Source organism: Triturus cristatus, chromosome 3_1 (assembly GCF_964204655.1).
Source record: "Triturus cristatus chromosome 3_1, aTriCri1.1, whole genome shotgun sequence".
In the NCBI taxonomy this organism is placed as follows: Eukaryota; Metazoa; Chordata; class Amphibia; order Caudata; family Salamandridae; genus Triturus; species Triturus cristatus.
In genome coordinates this window covers 599,744,179-599,759,289 of record NC_140583.1, presented here as the reverse complement: position 1 = coordinate 599,759,289, position 15,111 = coordinate 599,744,179, and the positions used below count along the sequence as shown (strand labels likewise).

Sequence of the window (15,111 nt, the reverse complement as noted above, 5' to 3'; positions counted from 1 at the left end):
AGAATATCTTCTTGAGTGGCAGCATAATCAATCTAAGAAGCAACGCCCTCTGATGCGCTGTGTGGTGCTGTTCCTGCTGATTTTTCAGCGTGGAACGAGCGCCCGTGCTAAAAATCACCACAACATGCCTAATTCTGCCTGTTCACGGAATCTCAGAGTTAATTTTCTGTTCACCCCTAATCACAGTAATTGCTCCTTTTGCAGAGAATGGAGGGGAAAGGTGAATTTAAAGTGGACATATGGTAGATGTATATAGGGTTCCCACCTTTTTAAGATACAAATGTGGATATAGCTGGTACGTCAATAGCAATTTATGGAAAAATGCGCCGTAGGCCTTTTTTTAAATCTCAATCACGACTCTGTTAGCTTTAATAAACATGTAGCAATTAAGTGTATTGCTTGGAAATCATTTTGATGTAATATATGCAGAGTCACTGGAATTATGCAGCAGGGGAGAGCCAAATTATGTGGCAGGGTTTAGTAAATAACACAGCAAGAAAAGGAAAATTATTCAGTTTAATGCGGCACATTTAGTTAATTTGTCATTTTTAAACTTGTTAACACTGTCTCACATTGGTTGAACCTCATTAGTACCAGTTTAACACCGAAACACAGAAATAGGCAACAGAAAGGTGACAAGGCCCTCCACTGATCTGCAACACTTGTTGCTGCATCGTTATTACTTCTGAACCGTTTGAACTAAAAACAAATGTTTTTCTGTTAAAATCTGCAGATTATATATATCAGATGATGGATTATGCACAAATGTGGCAAATCTATAACTATGCGAAAAACGCTGCAGCCGCACAATCGTATAATTCAGGTGGCCCTGGACATATGCTTGCATTAACTGTATTAACCTTGTATTTCAAAGGAATAAAAATACAAGCTTTTCTTGAGTTCCAAGATTTATTTTTAGCCAGCCTTAACCTAAAGAAATATCCACCTTTTGATAGTAGACTAACCAGGTGGCAACTCTATGGGAAGATACAGCCTTCAGGTAAAAACGGACTGAAGTGGGGCAGAACCACTGTGAGAAAGTAAAAGGCTATAAGAGTGAGGGAAGGGGTGTGGGAAAGGTGTGTGTATAAGTGAAAGAACATGTAGGAAAAAGTAATGGCAGCGTGAAAAAGGAAGAGGGGACATGCGTAAGATTGACAGAATCAGCGAGAGAAGGTAAAAAGGCTGGGGAGAGCGGACAGTTGAAAGTTAAGGCATTTAACCGAGAGTTGAACTGCAACTTCAGACACTGCTGGCATACTGAACCTAAATTGTTATCTATACGGGATTCTCATGCAGCACTGGTAGCAAAGATTGACACTCTAGTTAACTTAGAGAGGATCAGAAGAATCTTGCAGTTTTAGTTTCAGAAGCCAAAGCAAAACTGACGACGAGAACCGAGACCTCAGGAAGCCCTTTGAGGACATGCAAGACAGAAGCGAATTCCTTGAATACTGTGCTGAAGATGCAGTGGAAAAAACTATGAGGACCAATATTGAGATTGATGGCCTCACCAAATAAACTAAGAGCCTGAGCACTGAACTTATTTTGAAGTATTTCTAAGCAGGACACTTGAAACCAATTGCCTGAACAAGTTCTTGTGTAAAGAAAAGAGTATGCAGTTCCTCAAAGAAAAGGCGGGGGGGTGCCAAAGGAAAGAAGAGACCGTAAAGCAGAGGAATACCTCTATTCGGAACTAGGGTCCTCACACACCCAGCAAGCTAGGTGTCATGCTTCATCATATGGACCTGCTCCTCGTCGGGCCGGCGCTGCAATGCCCGACGGGCACCCTAAAAGGGGCTCTTTGGCGGAGATCTTCAGTTCCTGGCCGTATGATGCAGTGTGTGTGAGAGGGACCTAGTGGTGTAGATGTGAGTGCAGGTAAGTGACACCCTATGTGGGATTCCGGCCATGCTGTCCAACTTAACTACCATACTCGTTTTCTAAGGGTTACTTAGACTTGAATGTACATAGACACCATTCCAAGATGGCCGCTGTATTTGACACCCTATGTGGGATTCCGGCCATGTTTTTCAACCTAATTACCATACTCGTTTTCCAAGGGTTACTCAGACTTGTATGTACTTAGACACCATCCCAAGATGGCCGCCGTTGTCTGACACTCTCATGCGAGGCTTTGTCCATACTCACGCATTCTACAAACTTCCGGGTACTAGACACGCCCTCCGCTAAACGATTTAGCCGGTATATCTGTTTTGGCACCACACCGGCCATCAGTATTCCCGGGTCGAGTGGCGCGAGGGTAGGTTGATAGCCCTTCCTGCAACAACCTCAAAGTAAGTAGATCGGCGATATGACTGCACGCGCTGAGGCTATTGACTGGTCAGGTGAGTGGTGTGTTTGCGCTGTCAGCATTGATTGGGATATCTTTTGGTGATCTTATCTCCGCCGCCAAACTGACAATACATGACTTTGACACAGTGTTGTCAGTGCCTGCTCCATTCTAGATTCTGTCACCATATCTCGCTAGTGAGTGACACGGGACACATACTATGGGCGGAATTACGCGTCTCGCTCGATACTGGGGAGAGCTGGTGGTTCCTTGATATTTTGCCGATTTACACTCACGGCAGATCCGGACTTGCCCCGGACTCTCCGAGTGGTACGAGTGAGTGTGAATTGGTGCCATTAGTCAACGGTCACGCGGTTTCTACTGGCTGATACCCTGACCGGCTGGGCATTAACAATTGTTGTGACTTCTTCTTTATCTTTAAGTTGGCTCCACGGTGCTATCCCATCATCTGATCACCTCCAGCGGCCTGAGACTCGCATCACAGCAGCTCATGCAACAGGACCACACATGGGCTTTAGAGTTGATATTTATATTTGCCGTAAATACTTGTCGGACCAGTTGTTGTCACCCCATGTATCACTTTGTTTTTCACTAGGACACCAGAGTCTTGGTGTCCAGGTGGCGCCACGGCCACGGATAGGAGTATGGTACTAAACCATATTAGGTGAGTGTCCCATGAGTTTCACCTTGAGCCTCTAGAACACCTTAGTCACTCTATCCTAGTACCGATTTGGATAACATGTGAATTACAGTCTTCTGTTTTAATTTTTAATTGGTTTTTAATTTCACTAGCTGTAGGTCTATCACTACTTACTGTATAGAGTCACTGACACATGGTGAATATAGAAGTCATGTTAGATCATTTAGTCAATAGGGGGTTTATATCACTTTGTGAACTAGACCTGTGTAATACATCCACTTTTTACATTGCCTCTGCTTGGGATGCCTTGCTTATGATCTTCTCTTCTTTTAGGTTTCCCTAGGCAGATGGCGAGACCGTTTCCTAACAACAGGTAGTAGGTAACAGCTGTACTTACCACCCAGTGTAGATTACTGACAGCTTTTTTAGGTCCTGAGGAATTGCCACGGATCAATAGGACCATCAGGCAAGAAACATGTCGACCAGCGCAGATGAGCATAGCCAGACTGAATCTTAACATCAGTTAGCTGCCATTCTGCTCCCACACATTTTTATTCAGGTAGAGAGCCATCCCCAATAAAATTATTTTTGGACTCTCTAACTTGTTTTAATTCACTTACCTGCACTCACATCTACACCACTAGGTCCCTCTCACACACACTGCATCATACGGCCAGGAACTGAAGATCTCCGCCAAAGAGCCCCTTTTAGGGTGCCCGTCGGGCATTGCAGCGCCGGCCCGACGAGGAGCAGGTCCATATGATGAAGCATGACACCTAGCTTGCTGGGTGTGTGAGGACCCTAGTTCCGAATAGAGGTATTCCTCTGCTTTACGGTCTCTTCTTTCCTTTGGCACACCCCCGCCTTTTCTTTGAGGAACTGCATACTCTTTTCTTTACACATGATTAACTGGGCATGTATGCTGGACCTCCTTGAATAAAAGCCCATCAGTCCCTCTTTTGTTTACACTGAACAAGTTCTTCTCATTTGAACAGGCACACAGGACCATAGTATGACTACTGCAGTGCGGACGGCAGCCAGATGTATGATTTATAAACTGTTAAACTACAGCCCAGAGACATCCTCCTGCAGTGTGCTAGGTGAGATGGCCCAAGCACCGTCAAAAAGCGGGCAGGCAGGGCAACATTTTTCAAGCTCGGTTACTTGAAGAGGCCCTGCGATGCTCTATGGGTGAGACTGTCAGCATAATGCACAGCATGTTTCACAGGGTTAACGTTAACTGTAATTATAGTCTAGCTATGAAACAGACTGTGACAAAAACCTTGCTTCCAGGTGAAAAGTTGTGGTAGGCAGTTGTGTATAGGCAGGTGTTTGGGCCGACTATATAAGGCCCTTACTGTTATAGATGGAGCAACATTATGGCCCATTAAAAGATATTCAGGAGAGGTTTTTGTACAGTTTGTATCCTGAGGAATTACTTCAAGGGGCTCTCAAATATAATGATCATGGAAACTGAGCCACAATGAAGCAATTGCCCAGGGTCCCACAGCTTAGTCATTTTAGGTAACCAGGTGCTTTGCGACAGAGCACCACAAAAGCTTCAGACTGGCCTGGATGTCCATACACAGTTGATGCAAAAGTACAGATTTTTCCGCCTTATACTCCAACCATTCAACAACAGAGGAGAACATATCTGGAAGTTAAGAAACAACTACCCGAATTACACCTCAAGTACAATCAGACCTGAGAGTTTTACACAATGGGAAATCACACATCTTCACTCATACATTATCATCATGGAAATTGGCTGAAGCACTGACAAACTCTAGGAGCAAACTCTGCTGGTCATCCCAGAACAGACTGATATCTAGACCGGAACGAAGAACAAAAACGCAAAAGGATGATAGACCATCCGCTACTCTACACATGCTAAAAGGGCTGCAGTCAAAGTGGAGGCACTCCATGAATCGTTGACTTGACTGTCACCAGTGACTTAGGAGACAGAAGATTGTTTAGTGGCAACAAAGAAGGCCCGGAAACTTCCCTGCATATGAGACACGTGGCTGAAGTTCAGTACTTATGAAAAACAATAACTGGCAACTGGCTGCTCTTAGTTAGCCTGGACTGGTGTATATTGCCCATTAGCATTCACCCATGGAAACTTCATGTGGCGGGGCTGTGAGGTGCAGCTTTTTGGGGGACTGTGAGGGATGCCAATGTGGACTATTTAATGGAAAATGAATGCACATCAGGGAGCGTAAGTGTTAAAACTAGCGATTTTGGGAGTGAGTGTCAAGGTAAAAATTGCGGCTTAAATACTACCAGAGAGGTAAGTATGCATGACAGAGATTACCATGCCAACTCTTCTGAGGGATTCTGAGGTTGACATTAAGAGCAATAATAGAGTAATAGCACATTGAGAAAAGAACAAGACGACCATACATAGACTGAACTGCTTCACATACCGGGTATTCAGGTAAGCAAATCTCACAGGGTGATAGATCAGGCAGGTTATTAGCATGCTTCCTGACCTCGGAGGCGCTCCACATTCCAGTGGTGGTGCTTTGAGGAGATACCCGGAGTGTGCACTATGCAAAGATCGACACTAGTGACAGTTTTATTTATTACAACATTTCCTTGGATGTGTTATCAAGGGAGATGTAGGGCACACTTAAGGAGGTTCTAGGGAAATCAGGCTCTACCCATTTCTTTAAAAGATCAAATACTTATTCTGATGGGACCACTGGCCCTGGCTGAACGTTGCAAGCTATAGAAGTGATAACTTAGTGCAAAAAAACCAGGGTCGTATGGCCCACCAAACAAACTTTACTCAACGTACAAAAGACTGCTGACTTCTCAGCTCTTGGAGGTTTATAACCAGGCTCAGACCTTACTCATGCTTCCGCAAATAACAGGGAGTCTACTAGTGATTCTGAAATCTGACTGTGACAGTTTTGATAGGACCTTGAACAAACCACTCTCTATGATGAACATAGGCTAGAAATGTCTGGGGAACGTGCTAGCAAATAGATTCTTGTCCTTGTTCTCTGTCTTAGCTAATGATCAAAATGGCTTCATTTTGTTTAGGTGAACTCCTTGAACTTTAGAGGTGGGACCGATAGATGACAGCTCTCCAAGATGGTGACCACTTACTAGCAGTGGTATTATTGCCCTGTTCAAATTAACACAATGTAATTTTCTTCATCAACACTATCTCACCCCAACAAGGAAGCTCAGTAAGACATGGAGTCTAAAGATTAATGTCCCCGACGTTAAGGGTCTGGAGCCAAATTTGATCATACGGTGTAGGACTGCTTGAAACTATTAAGACTACTGGAAACATATGACTGAAACAATAGCAAAAGTGGTGGACGGAAGCATAGACTGTACTCTAGGGGGTGAGCATGCTGGGCTTGATGCTTAGAGTCAAACGAAAGAAGAATAAATGCAAGTGTGCAGATTTGCCCATAGTGATACCAAGACATGTCATTAAGATCAATAAAAGCACCTGACAAAAAAAAAAAAGACTGAGGAAGATAAAGAAATGGGCGGAGACAGAATGTACAACAGTGAGACACTCAGAAATATAGAAACATGGACCAGATAGAGGAATCAATAACGCTGGAAACTGAAAGGCTTTCTGATTATAGGTCACCTGGACTGCGAGGCCCTGCCAACTGCATAACACACTGTACTTGTGTGCGATTAACAAATATGCATGGACTGTATAAGAGGCAGTAGAGAATCAAGGGATGGAACATACAATTCTCACCGGATGGGCAGAAACAACTTTGATGGCCTGATTACGAGTTTAGGTGCAATTCATCGCACCTGATAAATAACGATACCATGGGGCACGTTATTTTTCAGCTGCGATAAATAACTCCTATTATGACTTCATGGGGAATAATGTGCCGATTTTTAGTGTTCAACGCACCAAAATCCACATGATATGATAAATACGTATGCTTTTCCCCTTTTACATTTTGGCAGGATTGACCTGCCTAAAATTAACGAAGGTTGAGGTATTTAAAGCATCCAATAGTTATCGGATGCATTAAACACAAACCAACTCATAATTCCAACCTGTGCATAAACATGGGTTTACACATGGGTCGGAAGATCAGATGACTTCTAATTAGACCAAGTGTAGTAGACTAACCACCTGTGAGAGACCCAGTTTACTTGGGGTCTAAATCAGTATCCTAAGGTATTGTGTAGCTGAGACCACCCACTAAAATTAGGTTAAATCAGATCCCCAACACACTGTATTGTTTACTGAGGTATATATCTATTGTCAACACCTATGAAAGGATAGTCTATGCCATATGAACAGTAAACTTTAAAATATAAATGTATGTGCTTTAGGGTCATATTCATATGGCTATAATAACATGTGGTTACCATGAAACGCTATAGAAATAAAAAATAATTGGAACAGTTTAGCATTGAAGTTACTGCCCTGGTGTGGCTTATTTTTTTTTTGAGATGGCATAAACAGTCCACGTCCATGTATGAAACCTCTCACGGCCTCTCTCTGAGCTTTACATTATTTGCTATTTACCTTATTCTGTGTGATGTCCTATGCAGATGATATCCTAAGGATCAGTTTCTTCAGAAATGATTTGGGGTTTGCCAAAGAGAAATTATGATCATGCTTCTTAGCAGTTGCCTCCAGCCTCAAGTTTTATCATGACAATACAAAAGGCCTTATCTTTAGGGAACCTGCTAGCATATGGCTTCGCTTTGGTGGTGGCCAAGACTGGTAGATCACCTACTATGGGTTGAGTCAACAAAAAATCCTGGTTTCATTTTATACTCCTTTTTCTGATTCGGGCAACAGATCAGGCATATTTTCCCCTTACTTTAACAACATCCTCATGCTATGCAAAATCATCCCTTTTCTCCCCCTCACAATCATAAGATTGCTGGAAATGCAATTATCTTCTCACAGCTAGATAATGGAAAGTCTACCTTGGGCTCCCAGCCTTGAAATTGTTCAAACCCCTCTTGCATGCCTCATATGAGGAATTTCCCTTTGTTTCACCTTCTCATCTCACTGTTCGACTGTCCATTGCCTCCCGATTGCCAAACAGTGTAACTTCACAGTGTTGTGCCTTAATCTTGGTGCTCTCCATAAAATAGGTCCTCTCCTTCTTCACCATTGTGTCACTCTTAATATTCTTTCCAGAACCCTTTGCTTTGCAGTAGGCAACTTCCTAACATTAGGCAGGCACTTATTGGATGCTGATTCTTTTTTCTGGAATCAAAGCACTTGAACTCTCTGCCTCCCGAGCTTTAGTCTTCGGTCCTTTGATGACAGTTCATAAGTCACTGTTCTATATTAGGATTGTTACTTATTGACTGCTGTAACAAAAGGATATCTATGAAAAAAGCAGTAACCCACTGAGCTATCCACATAAAATACAGTTCTGTAAACCTGCATAGTACGTGTTCTGGGCAGCAGGCACATTAACCCTCAGCACTACGGAGTCAAACTGCCACTAGACACAACTCCAATCTCTCTCCAGCAAGAACATTAACCACAAGAGATATCTTGACATTTTTACTGTTCCCTGAAAACTGTGCAGCAGGTGTTTTAAACCATACCTTATTTCTGAACACAGCACTGCCCCCCCAAAGTCAGAGCAATATGGGGCTGCACCGGTCGCACCACCCTAAAACCGGCACTGGGATGACCCACAAGTAATTTATAGTCTGACTCTGAATTTGGCTCTGCCTCCAGAATTTGAAGTGTTTGCCCCACCCCCAAAATGTGGGTCAACTTGTGCCTCTGGGGAAAGTGTTATGGTGATGTGAGTGTCCTGAAGAGATGGTTTCAAAATTGGATGCTGCAGGTCACACACAGTCTGGCCAGTCCGATTTGCGCAGTTACTGCTGCTAAGATCCCATATCTTCCAAGGCTTCTTTAAATAGTTTAATCATTAGGTGCTTCTGTAAGTGGAGAAAGTTAGTCTGATAATGGTTTGCTTGAATACGTTCTAAAGGCTAGAACCTGTTATGCCCTTTTTTCACTTTAACTATGAGAATGTCAACAGATGAGTAGTGGTTAATTTAAACCGAATTCCCAAGAAAAAATGTGTCATCATCTGCATTGTCAAAACGTGATTTTTGGAAAAGATGGGAGATCCACGCTAGTTGCAAGCCTGTTACATCCTTTCCAGTTGCTAATATTTACAAAATCCATTGTCCCTTTAATGCAAACGAAGCAAATGAATATTTGATTAAAGAGCTGAATATCTACATCCGAACAAGCACCTTAAACCTTTTGTGGTGAAGTTGAACAGACATACTTTGCACACAACACACTTCTAAAAGCACATTCATGGGTAGAAAAAGAAAAACTGAGGAGGTCGCATAGGGATTTGATGTCTTTCCTTTGCTTTGATGTCTCACAAAATGTATGATGAACACGTCGGTAAACATCGATTGATTGTTACATCAGATTAAACATTACCGAACAAGCAGTTGTGTTTTTATCCACCATACAAAAAGTTGTGAATTTGCGTTTAAGTAAATTTAACTTGCATGTATTGAACGTAATTAGATTCTGAATGCATAAATCTATTAAAGTCCACTCTAGGGTTATATACCAAATGATCCGGACCACCAAACATGCTGCTCTCGCAGACTGCATCAATGCCCGCACTAATAGAAGCAAAGAAACTTTGACCTCACCATCAGTCTCCTCCAACTTAATCAACCCCTGGAACAATCCCGCTCAATTCTTAAGCAACAAAATCACCACCATTTACAGCAACCTCAGCCCACAACTGAACCCGACAGACTTCGCAAAATACCTCTTGATCTTATCCAAAGAACCAATACTAACCACATGGCCCATCATCAACCCAGAAGAAACCGCTGCCACAATGAAGTTCATCCAGTCAGAGGCCTCATCAGACCCCTGACCACACAACGCTTACTCCAGAGAACTGCAAACCACCAGCATCATGCTAACACCCATGAAGAATGCCTTTACCTCTTTTGCGACCTTCCAAGATGCTTTGAAATATGCAACTGTGTTCCCATTCCTGACGAAACCGTCTGAGGACCCTTCAACGCTCACCAACTAGAGACCGAACTCCCTGCTACCATTCCCAGCCAAGGTTTTACAGACACCCCACCACAAACCTCAACGACCATCAACTACTTGACACCATTCAGTCTTGTTTCAGTCAGCACGGAAATTACCCTCATTGCTGCTATGGTTGCATCTGCATGACTCTGGACAGAAACGACACATCCACCCCTCTTCCTCCTGGACCTCACCACAGCATTTCACACAGTCTCCCACCCCATCCTCATCCAATGCCTACACAACATCGGAATCCAAGGGCACACACTCTGATGGATCTGCTTCTTTGCTCCTTCATGACTGGAAGGACCTAGTCAGTCAGCCTGGCACCATACACTTCAGACGCCCACAACCTCACCTGTGGAGTTCTGCAAGGATCTTCCCTGAGCTTGACCCTCTTCAACGCATACATGATCCCTGTAGCCAGCATCATCCTCTCTCATAATATCAATGTCCTCTCTTACACCAACGACACATAACTCATACTCTCTCTCTCTCTCACAGACAAGACACCCAGTACCGGGATCAAATTCAATGTCTGCATGATTGAAATTACCCACTGGATGAAGAACAACTGTCCAAATCTGAACACTGGCAAGACCGAAATTGTGATCTTTGGAAAGGAGCACATCACCTTGGGACTCCACCTGGTGGCCAAGAGATCTAGGACCGATACCCACCCTGACCACCCACACCAAGAACTTCAGGATTATCAATGACAGCAAATTCGACATGATGGCCCAAGTCAATGCAGTCACCACCTCACGTGTCCATACCCTGAAGATGCAAAGGAAGATTTTCAAATGGTTCGCCCTCTATGCCCGGAACAAAAACTCACCAGAAGGCTGCAAACCAATTCAGAACTTGGTGGCCAGAACCCCTCTCAGCCTCACATGCCGCACTCACATCACACCACACCTGAAGGAACTCCACTGGCTCCACATTCACAAAGGAACACAATTCAAACACCTCACTCACATTTTCAAGGCATTACAGAACAATGTCCCAGCATAACTCAACAATTGCATCTGCTTTCACAAACCTTCCAAACACCTACGCTCCTCCAGACTCCTACTTGCGCGAAATCCCAAGCATAGAGAAAATCAGATCTGGCAGTCGAGTCTTCCCCTAAATCGCTCATAAAGCATGATAAAACCTGGCGCTACACCTAAGAGTCTCCTCCTCCACAAGATGCTGAAGACCAGGCTTTCCTAGTAGTCTCACTAGGCCCTACGTGTGCCTAAACTCACACCCTGCTTAGCTAAAGGATACCTCCTGGGTTGTGTGGTAGTACGCTCTACAAATCTGCATAACATTTGATAATGTAATTTTAAATATTTATCATCATTAGTTAGCATTACATTTACAACCCTGTAAAAATGAAGGTACATAAATAATGCATTTTAGAAGGCAGTAATTTGACTTTCTGGTCTTCAAAAACAAGTCTAAAAGTGAAATAGAACAATGTAAGCAGTAAAAATGTTTTTCAAATGAAGTATTATTAATTGTAGTGAATTCCAATTCAAATGTAGGAAGATCCTTGAAGGAGGGAGAATCTAGATGAATATATAATAAATGCACTGCTATTTTAGTAATAAGGGGGCTCATAAAAGTGTTCCTTGATAGCTTGCCATTGGTTCTGTCTTGATGGTACAACGCCAGACTCTTCTTAACACAGCAGTCTAGTGATTATTGAAGATCAATGCACTAATATGATCCAATGTACCCTTAAGATATGCTGTCTAAATGGATCACCAAAGCAGCTGCAGGCACTTATTCAATGCAGAAAAATGGCCTTAAAAATAGAAGGATACGTGACACATAATGGTAAGGGATTGGAAAAGAGGCCAGGAATGATTTAAACAGAATCTGCAATAACTGAGGTCCCCTCAGATGCTTTTGAACGACTTTGGAAAACTTGGAATGCAAGAACAATAGCAAAAATAACCACCTGACGATACGTGTGTATCATCCTTGGCAAAAAGCATTATCAGTCTGTTTAAATCTTGGCAAAGGCAACGCTAATGAGATAAGAAGGGTGAGCTATCAGACCTGTATTGCTTCTACCTAGGCTAAAAATAGCTCACTACTGGTCTAATGTAAAACATCATCCTTGCGCGAGGAGTACGCCTACATATTTAGACGCTTGCGAGTTCCGTGCGATGAGGAACCTTGAGTGACCTCATATAGGGCCCTAGTGGACCCTTGAAACAGCAGAGTTACACTGTATATGATATGTAAATGTGTTTGTACTTGTATAGCGCACTGCCACCCCCAACGGGGGCATCCTGGCGCTTTTACTCATACCGCTGTGGAACCCTTCCTGGCTTTCCATGTGAGGTGTCCACTCCTGGGCACCCCCATGGTGAGGCCAGGCATCCCAGCGCTGTTGGGGCCGTTGTGGAGATTAAGCAAGCTATTGCCCAGAGTTGCAGCGTGGGACCCATGATTAGAAGAGGCACTGAGGCGAGAATATCCGGTCCGCGGAATTTATAGCCCGAGACCCTGCCGTGACGGGAATCGAACCCTGGTCCCGGACCAGTGCTCTGCATCGAGGTCTGCCACTCTAACCATTGAGCCACACTTCTCCACCTATGTGGAAATCACAGACTGTATATTGGTTATAAGATCGGAAACTGTATATGCATGTCCTTTGTACCTGATGCAGTGGAAGCGGTTTTAATAAAAACAAGTGAAAAAAAAAAACAAGTTACACTGTATACCATAATTGTAACAATTTACCATATAGAATCATTGGCCTTGGAGGAGGAAAAAAAGATGCTATCCTTTAAATCCGTTTTTTCAAATCAAAAAAGAAAAAACTTAACCATTCCATCCAATAACTTTCTTTCGGCCAGTTTGACCATAAAAGCACAGATAAAATAGCAGACATTGCATTTACTTTAAAATAAATATAAAAAAGCCAAATACGTGCAATTATAGAAATTAGATAAAAACATAGCGAGTTATGGCCTAAAACATTATAAAATACAGTACAATCTATGGTAGCAGCTAAGTAGTAGGAGGTTCACTTCATATGAGTCACGGTAACGATCAGAAATAGGGAGTAATAATGGCGATTGTAAGGTGCATGTGCCAAATATAGAAACAAATCACCAGGTGAGAATTACCAAATCAAAGTTTTAACTACTCTGGTATAAACGTTTGAATCTCAGAGGCATCAATCCGGTATGATGGTGAATTTCTATTGAAAACAAACAAATTAAACCATAACAATAATTCCAGATTAAATAATTAATACCTTTGGAATAACATCGAGAAAACAAGGGGTGAGCAGAGGTTGGATCATCGTCATTCATTTAATTTATTCTTCTTATTTTACTATTCATTTTTCAGAGTTGACTTTAGGAGTACTCTACGAGTGCACCACATAGAGAATAGAAAACCTGCTACTGAATAAGCAATGGAGAGGCTAGTGTCATTTTTCAATATCCTGTAGGCCTCAGAACAGTGCCTAGTTCCCAAGTTTCTGCAGATCTGGACCAGCCACCGTTTTCTTGCTTTGAGATACCCGGGGCAACAAAAAGCACATGATAGACAGTTTCTATGGTACAGTCACAAGCCGGACACCTCTGGGTTTGTGAGCCTGCCCTTTAGTTTGTAAAGGAGCAGAGTGGCAGCACCCCGTGTCTGAACTGGAGGTAGCCATTATTGGAGGGCCATCGTTCAATGCCGACTCTAGGCTATACAGATCCTTAGTTTCTAAAAAAGCTGCGGTTAACTTGCCTACTAGGAGATTACTCTGGAGTTGTGCCAGTTTGTGCTCCCAGTAACAGTCCTTTAGTTCTTTCCTGGACACTATGGCACATGCCTCTTCTGGGTTGTCCCAGAGATTGCCCCGTCCCATATTCATTAAGGTATGTCAAACGTGGGTGAGCCAGGGTAATCTCCTTGTCCCTGGTAAGCTCATCACCTCTCTAAGCTCGTCCCTATAATCTACAAGTTCTGGGATAGTACATAGACGCTGTCAAAATAAAATCGGTCTAAGGTTGATTTCTTCAGCAATGGCCCTTACCCCTAGGTCCAAGCGGAGCGGCACAAGTAGGGAGCTCTGAGGGAGACCAAACAGTTGCCTGAAAAAGGTGTTTTCTATCTTCGTGAGACTGTCAGGACAGCAATGACCCTACATCGCTGCACCATACAAAGCCGCTCGCCTGACTTGAACCTTGTATATTTCTATTGCTGGGCTCACGGGTTTGTTACTGGATTAACGAAAAACCTTCGCTAGGCCCCCTGCTGTTTGTGCTAATTTCAGAGTCGATTTTTTGATTTGAGCCCCCCAATCTATTGTTTCTTTGATGGTCATGCTGAGATAGTCAAAAGCGGATACTCTCTCTAGGGGTTTACCATTAAGAGATGGATTTGATCGGGAACTTTTGGCTGAGTTAAACAGCATAAATTTTGTTTTTGGGAGGTTAATCTCAAGCCCTCTTACTTTACAAAAGGCATCAAATCTATTAAGTACCCTCTGTATCTCCTTGGGAGATTTTGATAGCAATAAAGTATCATCGGCGAACATCATAGCTGGAATTTTGCGTGTTGAGAGGCTCAGGGACGTCCAAATCTTTCTCAATGAGTAAAAAATCAACTAACCCGTTTATAAACAGACTAAAAAGGGTCGGGCAAGGACACATCCCTAGCGGACACCTCTTCCTACAGGAATGGGGGCCGTGCGTTTTCCTTCATTGCCATACCCTATTTGGGCGTAATTGCCTTCATGCAGCCGCCTCAAGATTTGACATAGGTATACCGGAACCCCCAACTCACAGAGAACCGCCACAGCTTATCTCTTGGGACCAGCTCAAATGCTGATTTCAGGTCTGCAAATACTAGGTAGAGGCTGCCACCCTCCACACACACACGATCTTCCAATGTAGTACCTGTAGCCTGAGGGTCTGATCCAGTGTGAACATTTTTTCTCTGAACCCTGCCTGGAGGGGACTAAGTATCTTATACTCCTCCATCCAACTCTGCAGCCAAGACAACAACACTCGAGCAAAGATCTTTTGGCTTATGTCTATGAGGCTTACGGGCCTATAATTTGTGGGTAACAATGAGGAGCACTTTTTGTAGATT

At 43.2% G+C, this 15,111-nt stretch overlaps 1 protein-coding gene across 2 annotated transcripts in view; it reads right to left on the bottom strand.

Annotated features, from left to right (window-relative positions):
• The window catches only part of ARRDC4 (arrestin domain containing 4), a 293,969-nt gene that overhangs the window by 256,976 nt on the left and 21,882 nt on the right, over positions 1-15,111 (bottom strand). The gene's annotated exons all lie outside the window — the stretch shown is intronic.